Source organism: Oncorhynchus kisutch, unplaced genomic scaffold, assembly GCF_002021735.2.
Source record: "Oncorhynchus kisutch isolate 150728-3 unplaced genomic scaffold, Okis_V2 scaffold2508, whole genome shotgun sequence".
NCBI lineage: Eukaryota > Metazoa > Chordata > Actinopteri > Salmoniformes > Salmonidae > Oncorhynchus > Oncorhynchus kisutch.
In genome coordinates this window covers 1-22,886 of record NW_022264453.1, presented here as the reverse complement: position 1 = coordinate 22,886, position 22,886 = coordinate 1, and the positions used below count along the sequence as shown (strand labels likewise).

The 22,886-nt window shown below is 43.1% G+C and overlaps 38 non-coding genes across 38 annotated transcripts; all 38 read right to left on the bottom strand.

Moving 5' to 3' along the window:
• Positions 1-333: 333 nt before the first annotated feature.
• Positions 334-415, bottom strand: trnas-gcu (transfer RNA serine (anticodon GCU)). Its single transcript has one exon. It is a non-coding gene; the product is annotated as a tRNA-Ser (tRNA).
• Positions 416-693: 278 nt separating this feature from the next.
• On the bottom strand, positions 694-775 carry trnas-gcu (transfer RNA serine (anticodon GCU)). Its single transcript has one exon. It is a non-coding gene; the product is annotated as a tRNA-Ser (tRNA).
• A 480-nt stretch (positions 776-1,255) lies between these two features.
• trnas-gcu (transfer RNA serine (anticodon GCU)) lies at positions 1,256-1,337 on the bottom strand. The gene has a single exon. It is a non-coding gene; the product is annotated as a tRNA-Ser (tRNA).
• Positions 1,338-1,616: 279 nt separating this feature from the next.
• trnas-gcu (transfer RNA serine (anticodon GCU)) lies at positions 1,617-1,698 on the bottom strand. Its single transcript has one exon. It is a non-coding gene; the product is annotated as a tRNA-Ser (tRNA).
• Positions 1,699-2,179: 481 nt separating this feature from the next.
• On the bottom strand, positions 2,180-2,261 carry trnas-gcu (transfer RNA serine (anticodon GCU)). Its single transcript has one exon. It is a non-coding gene; the product is annotated as a tRNA-Ser (tRNA).
• Positions 2,262-2,742: 481 nt separating this feature from the next.
• Positions 2,743-2,824, bottom strand: trnas-gcu (transfer RNA serine (anticodon GCU)). The gene has a single exon. It is a non-coding gene; the product is annotated as a tRNA-Ser (tRNA).
• A 482-nt stretch (positions 2,825-3,306) lies between these two features.
• On the bottom strand, positions 3,307-3,388 carry trnas-gcu (transfer RNA serine (anticodon GCU)). The gene has a single exon. It is a non-coding gene; the product is annotated as a tRNA-Ser (tRNA).
• Positions 3,389-3,870: 482 nt separating this feature from the next.
• On the bottom strand, positions 3,871-3,952 carry trnas-gcu (transfer RNA serine (anticodon GCU)). The gene has a single exon. It is a non-coding gene; the product is annotated as a tRNA-Ser (tRNA).
• A 481-nt stretch (positions 3,953-4,433) lies between these two features.
• On the bottom strand, positions 4,434-4,515 carry trnas-gcu (transfer RNA serine (anticodon GCU)). The gene has a single exon. It is a non-coding gene; the product is annotated as a tRNA-Ser (tRNA).
• Positions 4,516-4,997: 482 nt separating this feature from the next.
• trnas-gcu (transfer RNA serine (anticodon GCU)) lies at positions 4,998-5,079 on the bottom strand. The gene has a single exon. It is a non-coding gene; the product is annotated as a tRNA-Ser (tRNA).
• A 481-nt stretch (positions 5,080-5,560) lies between these two features.
• trnas-gcu (transfer RNA serine (anticodon GCU)) lies at positions 5,561-5,642 on the bottom strand. Its single transcript has one exon. It is a non-coding gene; the product is annotated as a tRNA-Ser (tRNA).
• A 278-nt stretch (positions 5,643-5,920) lies between these two features.
• On the bottom strand, positions 5,921-6,002 carry trnas-gcu (transfer RNA serine (anticodon GCU)). The gene has a single exon. It is a non-coding gene; the product is annotated as a tRNA-Ser (tRNA).
• A 481-nt stretch (positions 6,003-6,483) lies between these two features.
• Positions 6,484-6,565, bottom strand: trnas-gcu (transfer RNA serine (anticodon GCU)). The gene has a single exon. It is a non-coding gene; the product is annotated as a tRNA-Ser (tRNA).
• Positions 6,566-6,843: 278 nt separating this feature from the next.
• Positions 6,844-6,925, bottom strand: trnas-gcu (transfer RNA serine (anticodon GCU)). The gene has a single exon. It is a non-coding gene; the product is annotated as a tRNA-Ser (tRNA).
• A 481-nt stretch (positions 6,926-7,406) lies between these two features.
• trnas-gcu (transfer RNA serine (anticodon GCU)) lies at positions 7,407-7,488 on the bottom strand. The gene has a single exon. It is a non-coding gene; the product is annotated as a tRNA-Ser (tRNA).
• A 276-nt stretch (positions 7,489-7,764) lies between these two features.
• On the bottom strand, positions 7,765-7,846 carry trnas-gcu (transfer RNA serine (anticodon GCU)). Its single transcript has one exon. It is a non-coding gene; the product is annotated as a tRNA-Ser (tRNA).
• A 481-nt stretch (positions 7,847-8,327) lies between these two features.
• Positions 8,328-8,409, bottom strand: trnas-gcu (transfer RNA serine (anticodon GCU)). Its single transcript has one exon. It is a non-coding gene; the product is annotated as a tRNA-Ser (tRNA).
• Positions 8,410-8,890: 481 nt separating this feature from the next.
• On the bottom strand, positions 8,891-8,972 carry trnas-gcu (transfer RNA serine (anticodon GCU)). The gene has a single exon. It is a non-coding gene; the product is annotated as a tRNA-Ser (tRNA).
• Positions 8,973-9,453: 481 nt separating this feature from the next.
• trnas-gcu (transfer RNA serine (anticodon GCU)) lies at positions 9,454-9,535 on the bottom strand. The gene has a single exon. It is a non-coding gene; the product is annotated as a tRNA-Ser (tRNA).
• A 279-nt stretch (positions 9,536-9,814) lies between these two features.
• trnas-gcu (transfer RNA serine (anticodon GCU)) lies at positions 9,815-9,896 on the bottom strand. Its single transcript has one exon. It is a non-coding gene; the product is annotated as a tRNA-Ser (tRNA).
• Positions 9,897-10,377: 481 nt separating this feature from the next.
• trnas-gcu (transfer RNA serine (anticodon GCU)) lies at positions 10,378-10,459 on the bottom strand. The gene has a single exon. It is a non-coding gene; the product is annotated as a tRNA-Ser (tRNA).
• Positions 10,460-10,736: 277 nt separating this feature from the next.
• trnas-gcu (transfer RNA serine (anticodon GCU)) lies at positions 10,737-10,818 on the bottom strand. The gene has a single exon. It is a non-coding gene; the product is annotated as a tRNA-Ser (tRNA).
• A 481-nt stretch (positions 10,819-11,299) lies between these two features.
• trnas-gcu (transfer RNA serine (anticodon GCU)) lies at positions 11,300-11,381 on the bottom strand. The gene has a single exon. It is a non-coding gene; the product is annotated as a tRNA-Ser (tRNA).
• A 279-nt stretch (positions 11,382-11,660) lies between these two features.
• On the bottom strand, positions 11,661-11,742 carry trnas-gcu (transfer RNA serine (anticodon GCU)). The gene has a single exon. It is a non-coding gene; the product is annotated as a tRNA-Ser (tRNA).
• A 481-nt stretch (positions 11,743-12,223) lies between these two features.
• Positions 12,224-12,305, bottom strand: trnas-gcu (transfer RNA serine (anticodon GCU)). Its single transcript has one exon. It is a non-coding gene; the product is annotated as a tRNA-Ser (tRNA).
• Positions 12,306-13,347: 1,042 nt separating this feature from the next.
• On the bottom strand, positions 13,348-13,429 carry trnas-gcu (transfer RNA serine (anticodon GCU)). Its single transcript has one exon. It is a non-coding gene; the product is annotated as a tRNA-Ser (tRNA).
• A 480-nt stretch (positions 13,430-13,909) lies between these two features.
• Positions 13,910-13,991, bottom strand: trnas-gcu (transfer RNA serine (anticodon GCU)). The gene has a single exon. It is a non-coding gene; the product is annotated as a tRNA-Ser (tRNA).
• Positions 13,992-15,595: 1,604 nt separating this feature from the next.
• On the bottom strand, positions 15,596-15,677 carry trnas-gcu (transfer RNA serine (anticodon GCU)). The gene has a single exon. It is a non-coding gene; the product is annotated as a tRNA-Ser (tRNA).
• A 481-nt stretch (positions 15,678-16,158) lies between these two features.
• On the bottom strand, positions 16,159-16,240 carry trnas-gcu (transfer RNA serine (anticodon GCU)). Its single transcript has one exon. It is a non-coding gene; the product is annotated as a tRNA-Ser (tRNA).
• A 481-nt stretch (positions 16,241-16,721) lies between these two features.
• Positions 16,722-16,803, bottom strand: trnas-gcu (transfer RNA serine (anticodon GCU)). The gene has a single exon. It is a non-coding gene; the product is annotated as a tRNA-Ser (tRNA).
• Positions 16,804-17,081: 278 nt separating this feature from the next.
• On the bottom strand, positions 17,082-17,163 carry trnas-gcu (transfer RNA serine (anticodon GCU)). Its single transcript has one exon. It is a non-coding gene; the product is annotated as a tRNA-Ser (tRNA).
• A 481-nt stretch (positions 17,164-17,644) lies between these two features.
• Positions 17,645-17,726, bottom strand: trnas-gcu (transfer RNA serine (anticodon GCU)). Its single transcript has one exon. It is a non-coding gene; the product is annotated as a tRNA-Ser (tRNA).
• A 481-nt stretch (positions 17,727-18,207) lies between these two features.
• Positions 18,208-18,289, bottom strand: trnas-gcu (transfer RNA serine (anticodon GCU)). Its single transcript has one exon. It is a non-coding gene; the product is annotated as a tRNA-Ser (tRNA).
• Positions 18,290-18,567: 278 nt separating this feature from the next.
• Positions 18,568-18,649, bottom strand: trnas-gcu (transfer RNA serine (anticodon GCU)). The gene has a single exon. It is a non-coding gene; the product is annotated as a tRNA-Ser (tRNA).
• Positions 18,650-19,688: 1,039 nt separating this feature from the next.
• Positions 19,689-19,770, bottom strand: trnas-gcu (transfer RNA serine (anticodon GCU)). Its single transcript has one exon. It is a non-coding gene; the product is annotated as a tRNA-Ser (tRNA).
• A 481-nt stretch (positions 19,771-20,251) lies between these two features.
• Positions 20,252-20,333, bottom strand: trnas-gcu (transfer RNA serine (anticodon GCU)). The gene has a single exon. It is a non-coding gene; the product is annotated as a tRNA-Ser (tRNA).
• Positions 20,334-20,611: 278 nt separating this feature from the next.
• trnas-gcu (transfer RNA serine (anticodon GCU)) lies at positions 20,612-20,693 on the bottom strand. Its single transcript has one exon. It is a non-coding gene; the product is annotated as a tRNA-Ser (tRNA).
• Positions 20,694-21,733: 1,040 nt separating this feature from the next.
• Positions 21,734-21,815, bottom strand: trnas-gcu (transfer RNA serine (anticodon GCU)). The gene has a single exon. It is a non-coding gene; the product is annotated as a tRNA-Ser (tRNA).
• Between the last annotated feature and the right edge of the window lie 1,071 nt (positions 21,816-22,886).

The window sequence follows — 22,886 nt, the reverse complement described above, 5'->3', positions numbered from 1 at the left end:
AGTGGTCTCAAGTGCTTGATTAAGTGTGTTGAGGTGTCGGTTCAAATCCCACCATTGAGGTTGCCCTTGGTGAAGCTATTCTTCAATACCTGAATCTTATTAGTCGCTCGAGGCTTGAGCAGGGATTCTATTTTCATGTGGGGCCATGTAAGAGAGGAAATAACAAATGTTTTGTGAAGAGGTTGGTGTTATAATCCACACATGCAGTTCATCGCCTTCACCACTCAGATACCAAGTCCTGTGCTCTCGCTGTGGCAGTCAGCAATTTTACCAGTGTTTGTGAAAGTCAAAATCTACCAGTGCCAAAATAAAGCACAGAATTTAATTGTTACACGATGAGGATGGGATTCGAACCCATGCATGCAGAGCATAATGGATTAGCAGTCCATCGCCTTAACCACTCGGCCACCTCACCCTGATTTTTTTTTATTGGCAAATGATCTTAAAAATCTGTTGTTGCTGTATGTAAACCCCAGATTGAAATCAATGAAAGTGAGGTAGAGCAATGGCAGGGCCATGTGTCGATCACATCGAGACTTGGTTGTTGTTATAATCCACACATGCAGTTCATCGCCTTCACCACTCAGATACCAAGTCCTGTGCTCTCGCTGTGGCAGTCAGCAATTTTACCAGTGTTTGTGAAAGTCAAAATCTTCCAGTGCCAAAATAAAGCACAGAATTTAAATTATTACACGATGAGGATGGGATTCGAACCCATGCATGCAGAGCATAATGGATTAGCAGTCCATCGCCTTAACCACTCGGCCACCTCATCCTGTTTTTTTGAAGTGGCAAATGATCTTAAAAAACTGTTGTTGCTGTATGTAAACCCCAGATTGAAATCAATGAAAGTGAGGTAGAGCAATGGCAGGGCCATGTGTCGATCCCATCGAGACATTTAACAAATGTTTTGTCAGGCCGAGTGGTCTCAAGTGCTTGATTAAGTGTGTTGAGGTGTCGGTTCAAATCCCACCATTGAGGTTGCCCTTGGTGAAGCTATTCTTCAATACCTGAATCTTATTAGTCGCTCGAGGCTTGAGCAGGGATTCTATTTTCATGTGGGGCCATGTAAGAGAGGAAATAACAAATGTTTTGTGAAGAGGTTGGTGTTATAATCCACACATGCAGTTCATCGCCTTCACCACTCAGATACCAAGTCCTGTGCTCTCGCTGTGGCAGTCAGCAATTTTACCAGTGTTTGTGAAAGTCAAAATCTACCAGTGCCAAAATAAAGCACAGAATTTAAATTGTTACACGATGAGGATGGGATTCGAACCCATGCATGCAGAGCATAATGGATTAGCAGTCCATCGCCTTAACCACTCGGCCACCTCACCCTGATTTTTTTTTTATTGGCAAATGATCTTAAAAATCTGTTGTTGCTGTATGTAAACCCCAGATTGAAATCAATGAAAGTGAGGTAGAGCAATGGCAGGGCCATGTGTCGATCACATCGAGACTTGGTTGTTGTTATAATACACACATGCAGTTCATCGCCTTCACCACTCAGATACCAAGTCCTGTGCTCTCGCTGTGGCAGTCAGCAATTTTACCAGTGTTTGTGAAAGTCAAAATCTTCCAGTGCCAAAATAAAGCACAGAATTTAAATTATTACACGATGAGGATGGGATTCGAACCCATGCATGCAGAGCATAATGGATTAGCAGTCCATCGCCTTAACCACTCGGCCACCTCATCCTGTTATTTTTGAAGTGGCAAATGATCTTAAAAAACTGTTGTTGCTGTATGTAAACCCCAGATTGAAATCAATGAAAGTGAGGTAGAGCAATGGCAGGGCCATGTGTCGATCCCATCGAGACATTTAACAAATGTTTTGTCAGGCCGAGTGGTCTCAAGTGCTTGATTAAGTGTGTTGAGGTGTCGGTTCAAATCCCACCATTGAGGTTGCCCTTGGTGAAGCTATTCTTCAATACCTGAATCTTATTAGTCGCTCGAGGCTTGAGCAGGGATTCTATTTTCATGTGGGGCCATGTAAGAGAGGAAATAACAAATGTTTTGTGAAGAGGTTGGTGTTATAATCCACACATGCAGTTCATCGCCTTCACCACTCAGATACCAAGTCCTGTGCTCTCGCTGTGGCAGTCAGCAATTTTACCAGTGTTTGTGAAAGTCAAAATCTACCAGTGCCAAAATAAAGCACAGAATTTAAATTGTTACACGATGAGGATGGGATTCGAACCCATGCATGCAGAGCATAATGGATTAGCAGTCCATCGCCTTAACCACTCGGCCACCTCACCCTGATTTTTTTTTATTGGCAAATGATCTTAAAAAACTGTTGTTGCTGTATGTAAACCCCAGATTGAAATCAATGAAAGTGAGGTAGAGCAATGGCAGGGCCATGTGTCGATCCCATCGAGACATTTAACAAATGTTTTGTCAGGCCGAGTGGTCTCAAGTGCTTGATTAAGTGTGTTGAGGTGTCGGTTCAAATCCCACCATTGAGGTTGCCCTTGGTGAAGCTATTCTTCAATACCTGAATCTTATTAGTCGCTCGAGGCTTGAGCAGGGATTCTATTTTCATGTGGGGCCATGTAAGAGAGGAAATAACAAATGTTTTGTGAAGAGGTTGGTGTTATAATCCACACATGCAGTTCATCGCCTTCACCACTCAGATACCAAGTCCTGTGCTCTCGCTGTGGCAGTCAGCAATTTTACCAGTGTTTGTGAAAGTCAAAATCTACCAGTGCCAAAATAAAGCACAGAATTTTAATTGTTACACGATGAGGATGGGATTCGAACCCATGCATGCAGAGCATAATGGATTAGCAGTCCATCGCCTTAACCACTCGGCCACCTCACCCTGATTTTTTTTGAATTGGCAAATGATCTTAAAAAACTGTTGTTGCTGTATGTAAACCCCAGATTGAAATCAATGAAAGTGAGGTAGAGCAATGGCAGGGCCATGTGTCGATCCCATCGAGACATTTAACAAATGTTTTGTCAGGCCGAGTGGTCTCAAGTGCTTGATTAAGTGTGTTGAGGTGTCGGTTCAAATCCCACCATTGAGGTTGCCCTTGGTGAAGCTATTCTTCAATACCTGAATCTTATTAGTCGCTCGAGGCTTGAGCAGGGATTCTATTTTCATGTGGGGCCATGTAAGAGAGGAAATAACAAATGTTTTGTGAAGAGGTTGGTGTTATAATCCACACATGCAGTTCATCGCCTTCACCACTCAGATACCAAGTCCTGTGCTCTCGCTGTGGCAGTCAGCAATTTTACCAGTGTTTGTGAAAGTCAAAATCTTCCAGTGCCAAAATAAAGCACAGAATTTTAATTGTTACACGATGAGGATGGGATTCGAACCCATGCATGCAGAGCATAATGGATTAGCAGTCCATCGCCTTAACCACTCGGCCACCTCACCCTGATTTTTTTTGAATTGGCAAATGATCTTAAAAATCTGTTGTTGCTGTATGTAAACCCCAGATTGAAATCAATGAAAGTGAGGTAGAGCAATGGCAGGGCCATGTGTCGATCCCATCGAGACATTTAACAAATGTTTTGTCAGGCCGAGTGGTCTCAAGTGCTTGATTAAGTGTGTTGAGGTGTCGGTTCAAATCCCACCATTGAGGTTGCCCTTGGTGAAGCTATTCTTCAATACCTGAATCTTATTAGTCGCTCGAGGCTTGAGCAGGGATTCTATTTTCATGTGGGGCCATGTAAGAGAGGAAATAACAAATGTTTTGTGAAGAGGTTGGTGTTATAATCCACACATGCAGTTCATCGCCTTCACCACTCAGATACCAAGTCCTGTGCTCTCGCTGTGGCAGTCAGCAATTTTACCAGTGTTTGTGAAAGTCAAAATCTACCAGTGCCAAAATAAAGCACAGAATTTAAATTATTACACGATGAGGATGGGATTCGAACCCATGCATGCAGAGCATAATGGATTAGCAGTCCATCGCCTTAACCACTCGGCCACCTCATCCTGTTATTTTTGAAGTGGCAAATGATCTTAAAAAACTGTTGTTGCTGTATGTAAACCCCAGATTGAAATCAATGAAAGTGAGGTAGAGCAATGGCAGGGCCATGTGTCGATCCCATCGAGACATTTAACAAATGTTTTGTCAGGCCGAGTGGTCTCAAGTGCTTGATTAAGTGTGTTGAGGTGTCGGTTCAAATCCCACCATTGAGGTTGCCCTTGGTGAAGCTATTCTTCAATACCTGAATCTTATTAGTCGCTCGAGGCTTGAGCAGGGATTCTATTTTCATGTGGGGCCATGTAAGAGAGGAAATAACAAATGTTTTGTGAAGAGGTTGGTGTTATAATCCACACATGCAGTTCATCGCCTTCACCACTCAGATACCAAGTCCTGTGCTCTCGCTGTGGCAGTCAGCAATTTTACCAGTGTTTGTGAAAGTCAAAATCTACCAGTGCCAAAATAAAGCACAGAATTTAAATTGTTACACGATGAGGATGGGATTCGAACCCATGCATGCAGAGCATAATGGATTAGCAGTCCATCGCCTTAACCACTCGGCCACCTCACCCTGATTTTTTTTTTATTGGCAAATGATCTTAAAAATCTGTTGTTGCTGTATGTAAACCCCAGATTGAAATCAATGAAAGTGAGGTAGAGCAATGGCAGGGCCATGTGTCGATCCCATCGAGACATTTAACAAATGTTTTGTCAGGCCGAGTGGTCTCAAGTGCTTGATTAAGTGTGTTGAGGTGTCGGTTCAAATCCCACCATTGAGGTTGCCCTTGGTGAAGCTATTCTTCAATACCTGAATCTTATTAGTCGCTCGAGGCTTGAGCAGGGATTCTATTTTCATGTGGGGCCATGTAAGAGAGGAAATAACAAATGTTTTGTGAAGAGGTTGGTGTTATAATCCACACATGCAGTTCATCGCCTTCACCACTCAGATACCAAGTCCTGTGCTCTCGCTGTGGCAGTCAGCAATTTTACCAGTGTTTGTGAAAGTCAAAATCTACCAGTGCCAAAATAAAGCACAGAATTTAAATTGTTACACGATGAGGATGGGATTCGAACCCATGCATGCAGAGCATAATGGATTAGCAGTCCATCGCCTTAACCACTCGGCCACCTCATCCTGTTATTTTTGAAGTGGCAAATGATCTTAAAAAACTGTTGTTGCTGTATGTAAACCCCAGATTGAAATCAATGAAAGTGAGGTAGAGCAATGGCAGGGCCATGTGTCGATCCCATCGAGACATTTAACAAATGTTTTGTCAGGCCGAGTGGTCTCAAGTGCTTGATTAAGTGTGTTGAGGTGTCGGTTCAAATCCCACCATTGAGGTTGCCCTTGGTGAAGCTATTCTTCAATACCTGAATCTTATTAGTCGCTCGAGGCTTGAGCAGGGATTCTATTTTCATGTGGGGCCATGTAAGAGAGGAAATAACAAATGTTTTGTGAAGAGGTTGGTGTTATAATCCACACATGCAGTTAATCGCCTTCACCACTCAGATACCAAGTCCTGTGCTCTCGCTGTGGCAGTCAGCAATTTTACCAGTGTTTGTGAAAGTCAAAATCTTCCAGTGCCAAAATAAAGCACAGAATTTTAATTGTTACACGATGAGGATGGGATTCGAACCCATGCATGCAGAGCATAATGGATTAGCAGTCCATCGCCTTAACCACTCGGCCACCTCACCCTGATTTTTTTGAATTGGCAAATGATCTTAAAAATCTGTTGTTGCTGTATGTAAACCCCAGATTGAAATCAATGAAAGTGAGGTAGAGCAATGGCAGGGCCATGTGTCGATCACATCGAGACTTGGTTGTTGTTATAATCCACACATGCAGTTCATCGCCTTCACCACTCAGATACCAAGTCCTGTGCTCTCGCTGTGGCAGTCAGCAATTTTACCAGTGTTTGTGAAAGTCAAAATCTTCCAGTGCCAAAATAAAGCACAGAATTTAAATTATTACACGATGAGGATGGGATTCGAACCCATGCATGCAGAGCATAATGGATTAGCAGTCCATCGCCTTAACCACTCGGCCACCTCATCCTGTTATTTTTGAAGTGGCAAATGATCTTAAAAAACTGTTGTTGCTGTATGTAAACCCCAGATTGAAATCAATGAAAGTGAGGTAGAGCAATGGCAGGGCCATGTGTCGATCCCATCGAGACATTTAACAAATGTTTTGTCAGGCCGAGTGGTCTCAAGTGCTTGATTAAGTGTGTTGAGGTGTCGGTTCAAATCCCACCATTGAGGTTGCCCTTGGTGAAGCTATTCTTCAATACCTGAATCTTATTAGTCGCTCGAGGCTTGAGCAGGGATTCTATTTTCATGTGGGGCCATGTAAGAGAGGAAATAACAAATGTTTTGTGAAGAGGTTGGTGTTATAATCCACACATGCAGTTCATCGCCTTCACCACTCAGATACCAAGTCCTGTGCTCTCGCTGTGGCAGTCAGCAATTTTACCAGTGTTTGTGAAAGTCAAAATCTACCAGTGCCAAAATAAAGCACAGAATTTAAATTGTTACACGATGAGGATGGGATTCGAACCCATGCATGCAGAGCATAATGGATTAGCAGTCCATCGCCTTAACCACTCGGCCACCTCACCCTGATTTTTTTTTATTGGCAAATGATCTTAAAAATCTGTTGTTGCTGTATGTAAACCCCAGATTGAAATCAATGAAAGTGAGGTAGAGCAATGGCAGGGCCATGTGTCGATCACATCGAGACTTGGTTGTTGTTATAATACACACATGCAGTTCATCGCCTTCACCACTCAGATACCAAGTCCTGTGCTCTCGCTGTGGCAGTCAGCAATTTTACCAGTGTTTGTGAAAGTCAAAATCTTCCAGTGCCAAAATAAAGCACAGAATTTAAATTATTACACGATGAGGATGGGATTCGAACCCATGCATGCAGAGCATAATGGATTAGCAGTCCATCGCCTTAACCACTCGGCCACCTCATCCTGTTATTTTTGAAGTGGCAAATGATCTTAAAAAACTGTTGTTGCTGTATGTAAACCCCAGATTGAAATCAATGAAAGTGAGGTAGAGCAATGGCAGGGCCATGTGTCGATCCCATCGAGACATTTAACAAATGTTTTGTCAGGCCGAGTGGTCTCAAGTGCTTGATTAAGTGTGTTGAGGTGTCGGTTCAAATCCCACCATTGAGGTTGCCCTTGGTGAAGCTATTCTTCAATACCTGAATCTTATTAGTCGCTCGAGGCTTGAGCAGGGATTCTATTTTCATGTGGGGCCATGTAAGAGAGGAAATAACAAATGTTTTGTGAAGAGGTTGGTGTTATAATCCACACATGCAGTTCATCGCCTTCACCACTCAGATACCAAGTCCTGTGCTCTCGCTGTGGCAGTCAGCAATTTTACCAGTGTTTGTGAAAGTCAAAATCTACCAGTGCCAAAATAAAGCACAGAATTTAAATTGTTACACGATGAGGATGGGATTCGAACCCATGCATGCAGAGCATAATGGATTAGCAGTCCATCGCCTTAACCACTCGGCCACCTCACCCTGATTTTTTTTATTGGCAAATGATCTTAAAAATCTGTTGTTGCTGTATGTAAACCCCAGATTGAAATCAATGAAAGTGAGGTAGAGCAATGGCAGGGCCATGTGTCGATCACATCGAGACTTGTTGTTGTTATAATCCACACATGCAGTTCATCGCCTTCACCACTCAGATACCAAGTCCTGTGCTCTCGCTGTGGCAGTCAGCAATTTTACCAGTGTTTGTGAAAGTCAAAATCTTCCAGTGCCAAAATAAAGCACAGAATTTAAATTATTACACGATGAGGATGGGATTCGAACCCATGCATGCAGAGCATAATGGATTAGCAGTCCATCGCCTTAACCACTCGGCCACCTCATCCTGTTATTTTTGAAGTGGCAAATGATCTTAAAAAACTGTTGTTGCTGTATGTAAACCCCAGATTGAAATCAATGAAAGTGAGGTAGAGCAATGGCAGGGCCATGTGTCGATCCCATCGAGACATTTAACAAATGTTTTGTCAGGCCGAGTGGTCTCAAGTGCTTGATTAAGTGTGTTGAGGTGTCGGTTCAAATCCCACCATTGAGGTTGCCCTTGGTGAAGCTATTCTTCAATACCTGAATCTTATTAGTCGCTCGAGGCTTGAGCAGGGATTCTATTTTCATGTGGGGCCATGTAAGAGAGGAAATAACAAATGTTTTGTGAAGAGGTTGGTGTTATAATCCACACATGCAGTTCATCGCCTTCACCACTCAGATACCAAGTCCTGTGCTCTCGCTGTGGCAGTCAGCAATTTTACCAGTGTTTGTGAAAGTCAAAATCTACCAGTGCCAAAATAAAGCACAGAATTTAAATTGTTACACGATGAGGATGGGATTCGAACCCATGCATGCAGAGCATAATGGATTAGCAGTCCATCGCCTTAACCACTCGGCCACCTCACCCTGATTTTTTTGAATTGGCAAATGATCTTAAAAATCTGTTGTTGCTGTATGTAAACCCCAGATTGAAATCAATGAAAGTGAGGTAGAGCAATGGCAGGGCCATGTGTCGATCCCATCGAGACATTTAACAAATGTTTTGTCAGGCCGAGTGGTCTCAAGTGCTTGATTAAGTGTGTTGAGGTGTCGGTTCAAATCCCACCATTGAGGTTGCCCTTGGTGAAGCTATTCTTCAATACCTGAATCTTATTAGTCGCTCGAGGCTTGAGCAGGGATTCTATTTTCATGTGGGGCCATGTAAGAGAGGAAATAACAAATGTTTTGTGAAGAGGTTGGTGTTATAATCCACACATGCAGTTCATCGCCTTCACCACTCAGATACCAAGTCCTGTGCTCTCGCTGTGGCAGTCAGCAATTTTACCAGTGTTTGTGAAAGTCAAAATCTACCAGTGCCAAAATAAAGCACAGAATTTAAATTGTTACACGATGAGGATGGGATTCGAACCCATGCATGCAGAGCATAATGGATTAGCAGTCCATCGCCTTAACCACTCGGCCACCTCACCCTGATTTTTTTGAATTGGCAAATGATCTTAAAAATCTGTTGTTGCTGTATGTAAACCCCAGATTGAAATCAATGAAAGTGAGGTAGAGCAATGGCAGGGCCATGTGTCGATCCCATCGAGACATTTAACAAATGTTTTGTCAGGCCGAGTGGTCTCAAGTGCTTGATTAAGTGTGTTGAGGTGTCGGTTCAAATCCCACCATTGAGGTTGCCCTTGGTGAAGCTATTCTTCAATACCTGAATCTTATTAGTCGCTCGAGGCTTGAGCAGGGATTCTATTTTCATGTGGGGCCATGTAAGAGAGGAAATAACAAATGTTTTGTGAAGAGGTTGGTGTTATAATCCACACATGCAGTTCATCGCCTTCACCACTCAGATACCAAGTCCTGTGCTCTCGCTGTGGCAGTCAGCAATTTTACCAGTGTTTGTGAAAGTCAAAATCTTCCAGTGCCAAAATAAAGCACAGAATTTTAATTGTTACACGATGAGGATGGGATTCGAACCCATGCATGCAGAGCATAATGGATTAGCAGTCCATCGCCTTAACCACTCGGCCACCTCACCCTGATTTTTTTTGAATTGGCAAATGATCTTAAAAATCTGTTGTTGCTGTATGTAAACCCCAGATTGAAATCAATGAAAGTGAGGTAGAGCAATGGCAGGGCCATGTGTCGATCCCATCGAGACTTGGTTGGTGTTATAATCCACACATGCAGTTCATCGCCTTCACCACTCAGATACCAAGTCCTGTGCTCTCGCTGTGGCAGTCAGCAATTTTACCAGTGTTTGTGAAAGTCAAAATCTTCCAGTGCCAAAATAAAGCACAGAATTTAAATTATTACACGATGAGGATGGGATTCGAACCCATGCATGCAGAGCATAATGGATTAGCAGTCCATCGCCTTAACCACTCGGCCACCTCATCCTGTTATTTTTGAAGTGGCAAATGATCTTAAAAAACTGTTGTTGCTGTATGTAAACCCCAGATTGAAATCAATGAAAGTGAGGTAGAGCAATGGCAGGGCCATGTGTCGATCCCATCGAGACATTTAACAAATGTTTTGTCAGGCCGAGTGGTCTCAAGTGCTTGATTAAGTGTGTTGAGGTGTCGGTTCAAATCCCACCATTGAGGTTGCCCTTGGTGAAGCTATTCTTCAATACCTGAATCTTATTAGTCGCTCGAGGCTTGAGCAGGGATTCTATTTTCATGTGGGGCCATGTAAGAGAGGAAATAACAAATGTTTTGTGAAGAGGTTGGTGTTATAATCCACACATGCAGTTCATCGCCTTCACCACTCAGATACCAAGTCCTGTGCTCTCGCTGTGGCAGTCAGCAATTTTACCAGTGTTTGTGAAAGTCAAAATCTACCAGTGCCAAAATAAAGCACAGAATTTAAATTGTTACACGATGAGGATGGGATTCGAACCCATGCATGCAGAGCATAATGGATTAGCAGTCCATCGCCTTAACCACTCGGCCACCTCACCCTGATTTTTTTTTATTGGCAAATGATCTTAAAAACTGTTGTTGCTGTATGTAAACCCCAGATTGAAATCAATGAAAGTGAGGTAGAGCAATGGCAGGGCCATGTGTCGATCCCATCGAGACTTGGTTGGTGTTATAATCCACACATGCAGTTCATCGCCTTCACCACTCAGATACCAAGTCCTGTGCTCTCGCTGTGGCAGTCAGCAATTTTACCAGTGTTTGTGAAAGTCAAAATCTTCCAGTGCCAAAATAAAGCACAGAATTTAAATTATTACACGATGAGGATGGGATTCGAACCCATGCATGCAGAGCATAATGGATTAGCAGTCCATCGCCTTAACCACTCGGCCACCTCATCCTGTTATTTTTGAAGTGGCAAATGATCTTAAAAAACTGTTGTTGCTGTATGTAAACCCCAGATTGAAATCAATGAAAGTGAGGTAGAGCAATGGCAGGGCCATGTGTCGATCCCATCGAGACATTTAACAAATGTTTTGTCAGGCCGAGTGGTCTCAAGTGCTTGATTAAGTGTGTTGAGGTGTCGGTTCAAATCCCACCATTGAGGTTGCCCTTGGTGAAGCTATTCTTCAATACCTGAATCTTATTAGTCGCTCGAGGCTTGAGCAGGGATTCTATTTTCATGTGGGGCCATGTAAGAGAGGAAATAACAAATGTTTTGTGAAGAGGTTGGTGTTATAATCCACACATGCAGTTCATCGCCTTCACCACTCAGATACCAAGTCCTGTGCTCTCGCTGTGGCAGTCAGCAATTTTACCAGTGTTTGTGAAAGTCAAAATCTACCAGTGCCAAAATAAAGCACAGAATTTTAATTGTTACACGATGAGGATGGGATTCGAACCCATGCATGCAGAGCATAATGGATTAGCAGTCCATCGCCTTAACCACTCGGCCACCTCACCCTGATTTTTTTTTTATTGGCAAATGATCTTAAAAAACTGTTGTTGCTGTATGTAAACCCCAGATTGAAATCAATGAAAGTGAGGTAGAGCAATGGCAGGGCCATGTGTCGATCCCATCGAGACTTGGTTGGTGTTATAATCCACACATGCAGTTCATCGCCTTCACCACTCAGATACCAAGTCCTGTGCTCTCGCTGTGGCAGTCAGCAATTTTACCAGTGTTTGTGAAAGTCAAAATCTTCCAGTGCCAAAATAAAGCACAGAATTTAAATTATTACACGATGAGGATGGGATTCGAACCCATGCATGCAGAGCATAATGGATTAGCAGTCCATCGCCTTAACCACTCGGCCACCTCATCCTGTTATTTTTGAAGTGGCAAATGATCTTAAAAAACTGTTGTTGCTGTATGTAAACCCCAGATTGAAATCAATGAAAGTGAGGTAGAGCAATGGCAGGGCCATGTGTCGATCCCATCGAGACATTTAACAAATGTTTTGTCAGGCCGAGTGGTCTCAAGTGCTTGATTAAGTGTGTTGAGGTGTCGGTTCAAATCCCACCATTGAGGTTGCCCTTGGTGAAGCTATTCTTCAATACCTGAATCTTATTAGTCGCTCGAGGCTTGAGCAGGGATTCTATTTTCATGTGGGGCCATGTAAGAGAGGAAATAACAAATGTTTTGTGAAGAGGTTGGTGTTATAATCCACACATGCAGTTCATCGCCTTCACCACTCAGATACCAAGTCCTGTGCTCTCGCTGTGGCAGTCAGCAATTTTACCAGTGTTTGTGAAAGTCAAAATCTACCAGTGCCAAAATAAAGCACAGAATTTAAATTGTTACACGATGAGGATGGGATTCGAACCCATGCATGCAGAGCATAATGGATTAGCAGTCCATCGCCTTAACCACTCGGCCACCTCACCCTGATTTTTTTTAATTGGCAAATGATCTTAAAAACTGTTGTTGCTGTATGTAAACCCCAGATTGAAATCAATGAAAGTGAGGTAGAGCAATGGCAGGGCCATGTGTCGATCCCATCGAGACATTTAACAAATGTTTTGTCAGGCCGAGTGGTCTCAAGTGCTTGATTAAGTGTGTTGAGGTGTCGGTTCAAATCCCACCATTGAGGTTGCCCTTGGTGAAGCTATTCTTCAATACCTGAATCTTATTAGTCGCTCGAGGCTTGAGCAGGGATTCTATTTTCATGTGGGGCCATGTAAGAGAGGAAATAACAAATGTTTTGTGAAGAGGTTGGTGTTATAATCCACACATGCAGTTCATCGCCTTCACCACTCAGATACCAAGTCCTGTGCTCTCGCTGTGGCAGTCAGCAATTTTACCAGTGTTTGTGAAAGTCAAAATCTACCAGTGCCAAAATAAAGCACAGAATTTAAATTGTTACACGATGAGGATGGGATTCGAACCCATGCATGCAGAGCATAATGGATTAGCAGTCCATCGCCTTCACCACTCGGCCACCTCACCCTGTTTTTTTGAAGTGGCAAGTGATCTTAAAAAACTGTTGTTGCTGTATGTAAACCCCAGATTGAAATCAATGAAAGTGAGGTAGAGCAATGGCAGGGCCATGTGTCGATCCCATCGAGACATTTAACAAATGTTTTGTCAGGCCGAGTGGTCTCAAGTGCTTGATTAAGTGTGTTGAGGTGTCGGTTCAAATCCCACCATTGAGGTTGCCCTTGGTGAAGCTATTCTTCAATACCTGAATCTTATTAGTCGCTCGAGGCTTGAGCAGGGATTCTATTTTCATGTGGGGCCATGTAAGAGAGGAAATAACAAATGTTTTGTGAAGAGGTTGGTGTTATAATCCACACATGCAGTTCATCGCCTTCACCACTCAGATACCAAGTCCTGTGCTCTCGCTGTGGCAGTCAGCAATTTTACCAGTGTTTGTGAAAGTCAAAATCTACCAGTGCCAAAATAAAGCACAGAATTTTAATTGTTACACGATGAGGATGGGATTCGAACCCATGCATGCAGAGCATAATGGATTAGCAGTCCATCGCCTTAACCACTCGGCCACCTCACCCTGTTTTTTTGAATTGGCAAATGATCTTAAAAATCTGTTGTTGCTGTATGTAAACCCCAGATTGAAATCAATGAAAGTGAGGTAGAGCAATGGCAGGGCCATGTGTCGATCCCATCGAGACATTTAACAAATGTTTTGTCAGGCCGAGTGGTCTCAAGTGCTTGATTAAGTGTGTTGAGGTGTCGGTTCAAATCCCACCATTGAGGTTGCCCTTGGTGAAGCTATTCTTCAATACCTGAATCTTATTAGTCGCTCGAGGCTTGAGCAGGGATTCTATTTTCATGTGGGGCCATGTAAGAGAGGAAATAACAAATGTTTTGTGAAGAGGTTGGTGTTATAATCCACACATGCAGTTCATCGCCTTCACCACTCAGATACCAAGTCCTGTGCTCTCGCTGTGGCAGTCAGCAATTTTACCAGTGTTTGTGAAAGTCAAAATCTACCAGTGCCAAAATAAAGCACAGAATTTTAATTGTTACACGATGAGGATGGGATTCGAACCCATGCATGCAGAGCATAATGGATTAGCAGTCCATCGCCTTAACCACTCGGCCACCTCACCCTGTTTTTTTTGAATTGGCAAATGATCTTAAAAATCTGTTGTTGCTGTATGTAAACCCCAGATTGAAATCAATGAAAGTGAGGTAGAGCAATGGCAGGGCCATGTGTCGATCCCATCGAGACATTTAACAAATGTTTTGTCAGGCCGAGTGGTCTCAAGTGCTTGATTAAGTGTGTTGAGGTGTCGGTTCAAATCCCACCATTGAGGTTGCCCTTGGTGAAGCTATTCTTCAATACCTGAATCTTATTAGTCGCTCGAGGCTTGAGCAGGGATTCTATTTTCATGTGGGGCCATGTAAGAGAGGAAATAACAAATGTTTTGTGAAGAGGTTGGTGTTATAATCCACACATGCAGTTCATCGCCTTCACCACTCAGATACCAAGTCCTGTGCTCTCGCTGTGGCAGTCAGCAATTTTACCAGTGTTTGTGAAAGTCAAAATCTTCCAGTGCCAAAATAAAGCACAGAATTTTAATTGTTACACGATGAGGATGGGATTCGAACCCATGCATGCAGAGCATAATGGATTAGCAGTCCATCGCCTTAACCACTCGGCCACCTCCCTGTTTTTTTTGAATTGGCAAATGATCTTAAAAATCTGTTGTTGCTGTATGTAAACCCCAGATTGAAATCAATGAAAGTGAGGTAGAGCAATGGCAGGGCCATGTGTCGATCCCATCGAGACATTTAACAAATGTTTTGTCAGGCCGAGTGGTCTCAAGTGCTTGATTAAGTGTGTTGAGGTGTCGGTTCAAATCCCACCATTGAGGTTGCCCTTGGTGAAGCTATTCTTCAATACCTGAATCTTATTAGTCGCTCGAGGCTTGAGCAGGGATTCTATTTTCATGTGGGGCCATGTAAGAGAGGAAATAACAAATGTTTTGTGAAGAGGTTGGTGTTATAATCCACACATGCAGTTCATCGCCTTCACCACTCAGATACCAAGTCCTGTGCTCTCGCTGTGGCAGTCAGCAATTTTACCAGTGTTTGTGAAAGTCAAAATCTACCAGTGCCAAAATAAAGCACAGAATTTTAATTGTTACACGATGAGGATGGGATTCGAACCCATGCATGCAGAGCATAATGGATTAGCAGTCCATCGCCTTCACCACTCGGCCACCTCACCCTGATTTTTTTGAAGTGGCAAGTGATCTTAAAAATCTGTTGTTGCTGTATGTAAACCCCAGATTGAAATCAATGAAAGTGAGGTAGAGCAATGGCAGGGCCATGTGTCGATCCCATCGAGACATTTAACAAATGTTTTGTCAGGCCGAGTGGTCTCAAGTGCTTGATTAAGTGTGTTGAGGTGTCGGTTCAAATCCCACCATTGAGGTTGCCCTTGGTGAAGCTATTCTTCAATACCTGAATCTTATTAGTCGCTCGAGGCTTGAGCAGGGATTCTATTTTCATGTGGGGCCATGTAAGAGAGGAAATAACAAATGTTTTGTGAAGAGGTTGGTGTTATAATCCACACATGCAGTTCATCGCCTTCACCACTCAGATACCAAGTCCTGTGCTCTCGCTGTGGCAGTCAGCAATTTTACCAGTGTTTGTGAAAGTCAAAATCTTCCAGTGCCAAAATAAAGCACAGAATTTAATTGTTACACGATGAGGATGGGATTCGAACCCATGCATGCAGAGCATAATGGATTAGCAGTCCATCGCCTTAACCACTCGGCCACCTCACCCTGTTTTTTTTGAATTGGCAAATGATCTTAAAAATCTGTTGTTGCTGTATGTAAACCCCAGATTGAAATCAATGAAAGTGAGGTAGAGCAATGGCAGGGCCATGTGTCGATCCCATCGAGACATTTAACAAATGTTTTGTCAGGCCGAGTGGTCTCAAGTGCTTGATTAAGTGTGTTGAGGTGTCGGTTCAAATCCCACCATTGAGGTTGCCCTTGGTGAAGCTATTCTTCAATACCTGAATCTTATTAGTCGCTCGAGGCTTGAGCAGGGATTCTATTTTCATGTGGGGCCATGTAAGAGAGGAAATAACAAATGTTTTGTGAAGAGGTTGGTGTTATAATCCACACATGCAGTTCATCGCCTTCACCACTCAGATACCAAGTCCTGTGCTCTCGCTGTGGCAGTCAGCAATTTTACCAGTGTTTGTGAAAGTCAAAATCTTCCAGTGCCAAAATAAAGCACAGAATTTAAATTGTTACACGATGAGGATGGGATTCGAACCCATGCATGCAGAGCATAATGGATTAGCAGTCCATCGCCTTAACCACTCGGCCACCTCATCCTGTTATTTTTGAAGTGGCAAATGATCTTAAAAAACTGTTGTTGCTGTATGTAAACCCCAGATTGAAATCAATGAAAGTGAGGTAGAGCAATGGCAGGGCCATGTGTCGATCCCATCGAGACATTTAACAAATGTTTTGTCAGGCCGAGTGGTCTCAAGTGCTTGATTAAGTGTGTTGAGGTGTCGGTTCAAATCCCACCATTGAGGTTGCCCTTGGTGAAGCTATTCTTCAATACCTGAATCTTATTAGTCGCTCGAGGCTTGAGCAGGGATTCTATTTTCATGTGGGGCCATGTAAGAGAGGAAATAACAAATGTTTTGTGAAGAGGTTGGTGTTATAATCCACACATGCAGTTCATCGCCTTCACCACTCAGATACCAAGTCCTGTGCTCTCGCTGTGGCAGTCAGCAATTTTACCAGTGTTTGTGAAAGTCAAAATCTTCCAGTGCCAAAATAAAGCACAGAATTTAAATTATTACACGATGAGGATGGGATTCGAACCCATGCATGCAGAGCATAATGGATTAGCAGTCCATCGCCTTAACCACTCGGCCACCTCATCCTGTTATTTTTGAAGTGGCAAATGATCTTAAAAATCTGTTGTTGCTGTATGTAAACCCCAGATTGAAATCAATGAAAGTGAGGTAGAGCAATGGCAGGGCCATGTGTCGATCACATCGAGACTTGGTTGTTGTTATAATCCACACATGCAGTTCATCGCCTTCACCACTCAGATACCAAGTCCTGTGCTCTCGCTGTGGCAGTCAGCAATTTTACCAGTGTTTGTGAAAGTCAAAATCTTCCAGTGCCAAAATAAAGCACAGAATTTAAATTATTACACGATGAGGATGGGATTCGAACCCATGCATGCAGAGCATAATGGATTAGCAGTCCATCGCCTTAACCACTCGGCCACCTCATCCTGTTATTTTTGAAGTGGCAAATGATCTTAAAAAACTGTTGTTGCTGTATGTAAACCCCAGATTGAAATCAATGAAAGTGAGGTAGAGCAATGGCAGGGCCATGTGTCGATCCCATCGAGACATTTAACAAATGTTTTGTCAGGCCGAGTGGTCTCAAGTGCTTGATTAAGTGTGTTGAGGTGTCGGTTCAAATCCCACCATTGAGGTTGCCCTTGGTGAAGCTATTCTTCAATACCTGAATCTTATTAGTCGCTCGAGGCTTGAGCAGGGATTCTATTTTCATGTGGGGCCATGTAAGAGAGGAAATAACAAATGTTTTGTGAAGAGGTTGGTGTTATAATCCACACATGCAGTTCATCGCCTTCACCACTCAGATACCAAGTCCTGTGCTCTCGCTGTGGCAGTCAGCAATTTTACCAGTGTTTGTGAAAGTCAAAATCTACCAGTGCCAAAATAAAGCACAGAATTTAAATTGTTACACGATGAGGATGGGATTCGAACCCATGCATGCAGAGCATAATGGATTAGCAGTCCATCGCCTTAACCACTCGGCCACCTCACCCTGATTTTTTTTGAATTGGCAAATGATCTTAAAAATCTGTTGTTGCTGTATGTAAACCCCAGATTGAAATCAATGAAAGTGAGGTAGAGCAATGGCAGGGCCATGTGTCGATCCCATCGAGACATTTAACAAATGTTTTGTCAGGCCGAGTGGTCTCAAGTGCTTGATTAAGTGTGTTGAGGTGTCGGTTCAAATCCCACCATTGAGGTTGCCCTTGGTGAAGCTATTCTTCAATACCTGAATCTTATTAGTCGCTCGAGGCTTGAGCAGGGATTCTATTTTCATGTGGGGCCATGTAAGAGAGGAAATAACAAATGTTTTGTGAAGAGGTTGGTGTTATAATCCACACATGCAGTTCATCGCCTTCACCACTCAGATACCAAGTCCTGTGCTCTCGCTGTGGCAGTCAGCAATTTTACCAGTGTTTGTGAAAGTCAAAATCTTCCAGTGCCAAAATAAAGCACAGAATTTAATTGTTACACGATGAGGATGGGATTCGAACCCATGCATGCAGAGCATAATGGATTAGCAGTCCATCGCCTTAACCACTCGGCCACCTCATCCTGTTTTTTTTGAAGTGGCAAATGATCTTAAAAAACTGTTGTTGCTGTATGTAAACCCCAGATTGAAATCAATGAAAGTGAGGTAGAGCAATGGCAGGGCCATGTGTCGATCACATCGAGACTTGGTTGTTGTTATAATCCACACATGCAGTTCATCGCCTTCACCACTCAGATACCAAGTCCTGTGCTCTCGCTGTGGCAGTCAGCAATTTTACCAGTGTTTGTGAAAGTCAAAATCTTCCAGTGCCAAAATAAAGCACAGAATTTAAATTATTACACGATGAGGATGGGATTCGAACCCATGCATGCAGAGCATAATGGATTAGCAGTCCATCGCCTTAACCACTCGGCCACCTCATCCTGTTTTTGAAGTGGCAAATGATCTTAAAAACTGTTGTTGCTGTATGTAAACCCCAGATTGAAATCAATGAAAGTGAGGTAGAGCAATGGCAGGGCCATGTGTCGATCCCATCGAGACATTTAACAAATGTTTTGTCAGGCCGAGTGGTCTCAAGTGCTTGATTAAGTGTGTTGAGGTGTCGGTTCAAATCCCACCATTGAGGTTGCCCTTGGTGAAGCTATTCTTCAATACCTGAATCTTATTAGTCGCTCGAGGCTTGAGCAGGGATTCTATTTTCATGTGGGGCCATGTAAGAGAGGAAATAACAAATGTTTTGTGAAGAGGTTGGTGTTATAATCCACACATGCAGTTCATCGCCTTCACCACTCAGATACCAAGTCCTGTGCTCTCGCTGTGGCAGTCAGCAATTTTACCAGTGTTTGTGAAAGTCAAAATCTTCCAGTGCCAAAATAAAGCACAGAATTTTAATTGTTACACAATGAGGATGGGATTCGAACCCAATCATGCAGAGCATAATGGATTAGCAGTCCATCGCCTTAACCACTCGGCCACCTCACCCTGATTTTTTGAATTGGCAAATGATCTTAAAAATCTGTTGTTGCTGTATGTAAACCCCAGATTGAAATCAATGAAAGTGAGGTAGAGCAATGGCAGGGCCATGTGTCGATCCCATCGAGACATTTAACAAATGTTTTGTCAGGCCGAGTGGTCTCAAGTGCTTGATTAAGTGTGTTGAGGTTTCGGTTCAAATCCCACAATTGAGGTTGCCCTTGGTGAAGCTATTCTTCAATACCTGAATCTTATTAGTCGCTCGAGGCTTGAGCAGGGATTCTATTTTCATGTGGGGCCATGTAAGAGAGGAAATAACAAATGTTTTGTGAAGAGGTTGGTGTTATAATCCACACATGCAGTTCATCGCCTTCACCACTCAGATACCAAGTCCTGTGCTCTCGCTGTGGCAGTCAGCAATTTTACCAGTGTTTGTGAAAGTCAAAATCTACCAGTGCCAAAATAAAGCACAGAATTTAAATTGTTACACGATGAGGATGGGATTCGAACCCATGCATGCAGAGCATAATGGATTAGCAGTCCATCGCCTTAACCACTCGGCCACCTCATCCTGATTTTTTTGAATTGGCAAATGATCTTAAAAATCTGTTGTTGCTGTATGTAAACCCCAGATTGAAATCAATGAAAGTGAGGTAGAGCAATGGCAGGGCCATGTGTCGATCCCATCGAGACATTTAACAAATGTTTTGTCAGGCCGAGTGGTCTCAAGTGCTTGATTAAGTGTGTTGAGGTGTCGGTTCAAATCCCACCATTGAGGTTGCCCTTGGTGAAGCTATTCTTCAATACCTGAATCTTATTAGTCGCTCGAGGCTTGAGCAGGGATTCTATTTTCATGTGGGGCCATGTAAGAGAGGAAATAACAAATGTTTTGTGAAGAGGTTGGTGTTATAATCCACACATGCAGTTCATCGCCTTCACCACTCAGATACCAAGTCCTGTGCTCTCGCTGTGGCAGTCAGCAATTTTACCAGTGTTTGTGAAAGTCAAAATCTTCCAGTGCCAAAATAAAGCACAGAATTTAAATTATTACACGATGAGGATGGGATTCGAACCCATGCATGCAGAGCATAATGGATTAGCAGTCCATCGCCTTAACCACTCGGCCACCTCATCCTGTTATTTTTGAAGTGGCAAATGATCTTAAAAAACTGTTGTTGCTGTATGTAAACCCCAGATTGAAATCAATGAAAGTGAGGTAGAGCAATGGCAGGGCCATGTGTCGATCACATCGAGACTTGGTTGTTGTTATAATCCACACATGCAGTTCATCGCCTTCACCACTCAGATACCAAGTCCTGTGCTCTCGCTGTGGCAGTCAGCAATTTTACCAGTGTTTGTGAAAGTCAAAATCTTCCAGTGCCAAAATAAAGCACAGAATTTAAATTATTACACGATGAGGATGGGATTCGAACCCATGCATGCAGAGCATAATGGATTAGCAGTCCATCGCCTTAACCACTCGGCCACCTCATCCTGTTATTTTGAAGTGGCAAATGATCTTAAAAAACTGTTGTTGCTGTATGTAAACCCCAGATTGAAATCAATGAAAGTGAGGTAGAGCAATGGCAGGGCCATGTGTCGATCCCATCGAGACATTTAACAAATGTTTTGTCAGGCCGAGTGGTCTCAAGTGCTTGATTAAGTGTGTTGAGGTGTCGGTTCAAATCCCACCATTGAGGTTGCCCTTGGTGAAGCTATTCTTCAATACCTGAATCTTATTAGTCGCTCGAGGCTTGAGCAGGGATTCTATTTTCATGTGGGGCCATGTAAGAGAGGAAATAACAAATGTTTTGTGAAGAGGTTGGTGTTATAATCCACACATGCAGTTCATCGCCTTCACCACTCAGATACCAAGTCCTGTGCTCTCGCTGTGGCAGTCAGCAATTTTACCAGTGTTTGTGAAAGTCAAAATCTACCAGTGCCAAAATAAAGCACAGAATTTAAATTGTTACACGATGAGGATGGGATTCGAACCCATGCATGCAGAGCATAATGGATTAGCAGTCCATCACCTTAACCACTCGGCCACCTCACCCTGATTTTTTTAAAATTGGCAAATGATCTTAAAAATCTGTTGTTGCTGTATGTAAACCCCAGATTGAAATCAATGAAAGTGAGGTAGAGCAATGGCAGGGCCATGTGTCGATCCCATCGAGACATTTAACAAATGTTTGTCAGGCCGAGTGGTCTCAAGTGCTTGATTAAGTGTGTTGAGGTGTCGGTTCAAATCCCACCATTGAGGTTGCCCTTGGTGAAGCTATTCTTCAATACCTGAATCTTATTAGTCGCTCGAGGCTTGAGCAGGGATTCTATTTTCATGTGGGGCCATGTAAGAGAGGAAATAACAAATGTTTTGTGAAGAGGTTGGTGTTTAATCCACACATGCAGTTCATCGCCTTCACCACTCAGATACCAAGTCCTGTGCTCTCGCTGTGGCAGTCAGCAATTTTACCAGTGTTTGTGAAAGTCAAAATCTTCCAGTGCCAAAATAAAGCACAGAATTTAAATTTACACGATGAGGATGGGATTCGAACCCATGCATGCAGAGCATAATGGATTAGCAGTCCATCGCCTTAACCACTCGGCCACCTCACCATGTTTTTTTGAAGTGGCAAATGATCTTAAAAAACTGTTGTTGCTGTATGTAAACCCAGATGAAATCAATGAAAGTGAGGTAGAGCAATGGCAGGGCCATGTGTCGATCCCATCGAGACATTTAACAAATGTTTTGTCAGGCCGAGTGGTCTCAAGTGCTTGATTAAGTGTGTTGAGGTGTCGGTTCAAATCCCACCATTGAGGTTGCCCTTGGTGAAGCTATTCTTCAATACCTGAATCTTATTAGTTGCTCGAGGCTTGAGCAGGGATTCTATTTCATGTGGGGCCATGTAAGAGAGGAATAACAAATGTTTTGTGAAGAGGTTGGTGTTATAATCCACACATGCAGGTTCATCGCCTTCAACCACTCAGATACCAAGTCCTGTGCTCTCGCTGTGGCAGTCAGCAATTTTACAGTGTTGTGAAAGTCAAAATCTTCCAGTGCCAAAATAAAGCACAGAATTTAATGTTACACCGATGAGGATGGGATTCGAACCATGCATGCAGAGCATAATGGATTAGCAGTCCCGCCTTAACCACTCGGCCACCTCACCCAGATTTTTGAGTTGGCAAATGATCTTAAAAATTGTTGTTGCTGTATGTAAACCCCAGATTCAAATCAATGAAAGTGAGGTAGAGCAATGGCAGGGCCATGTGTCGATCCCATCGAGACATTTAACAAATGTTTTGTCAGGCCGAGTGGTCTCAAGTGCTTGATTAAGTGTGTTGAGGTGTCGGTTCAATCCCACCATTGAGGTTGCCCTTGGTGAAGCTATTCTCAATACCTGAATCTTATTAGTCGCTCGAGGCTTGAGCAGGGATTCTATTTTATGGTGGGGCCATGTAAGAGAGGAAATAACAAATGTTTTGTGAAGAGGTGGGTTATAATCCACACATGCAGTTCATCGCCTTCACCACTCAGATACCAAGTCCGTGGCTCGCTGTGGCAGTCAGCAATTTTACCAGTGTTTGTGAAAGTCAAAATCTACCAGTGCCAAAATAAAGCACAGAATTTTAATTGTTACACGATGAGGATGGGATTCAAACCCCTGCATGCAGAGCATAATGGAT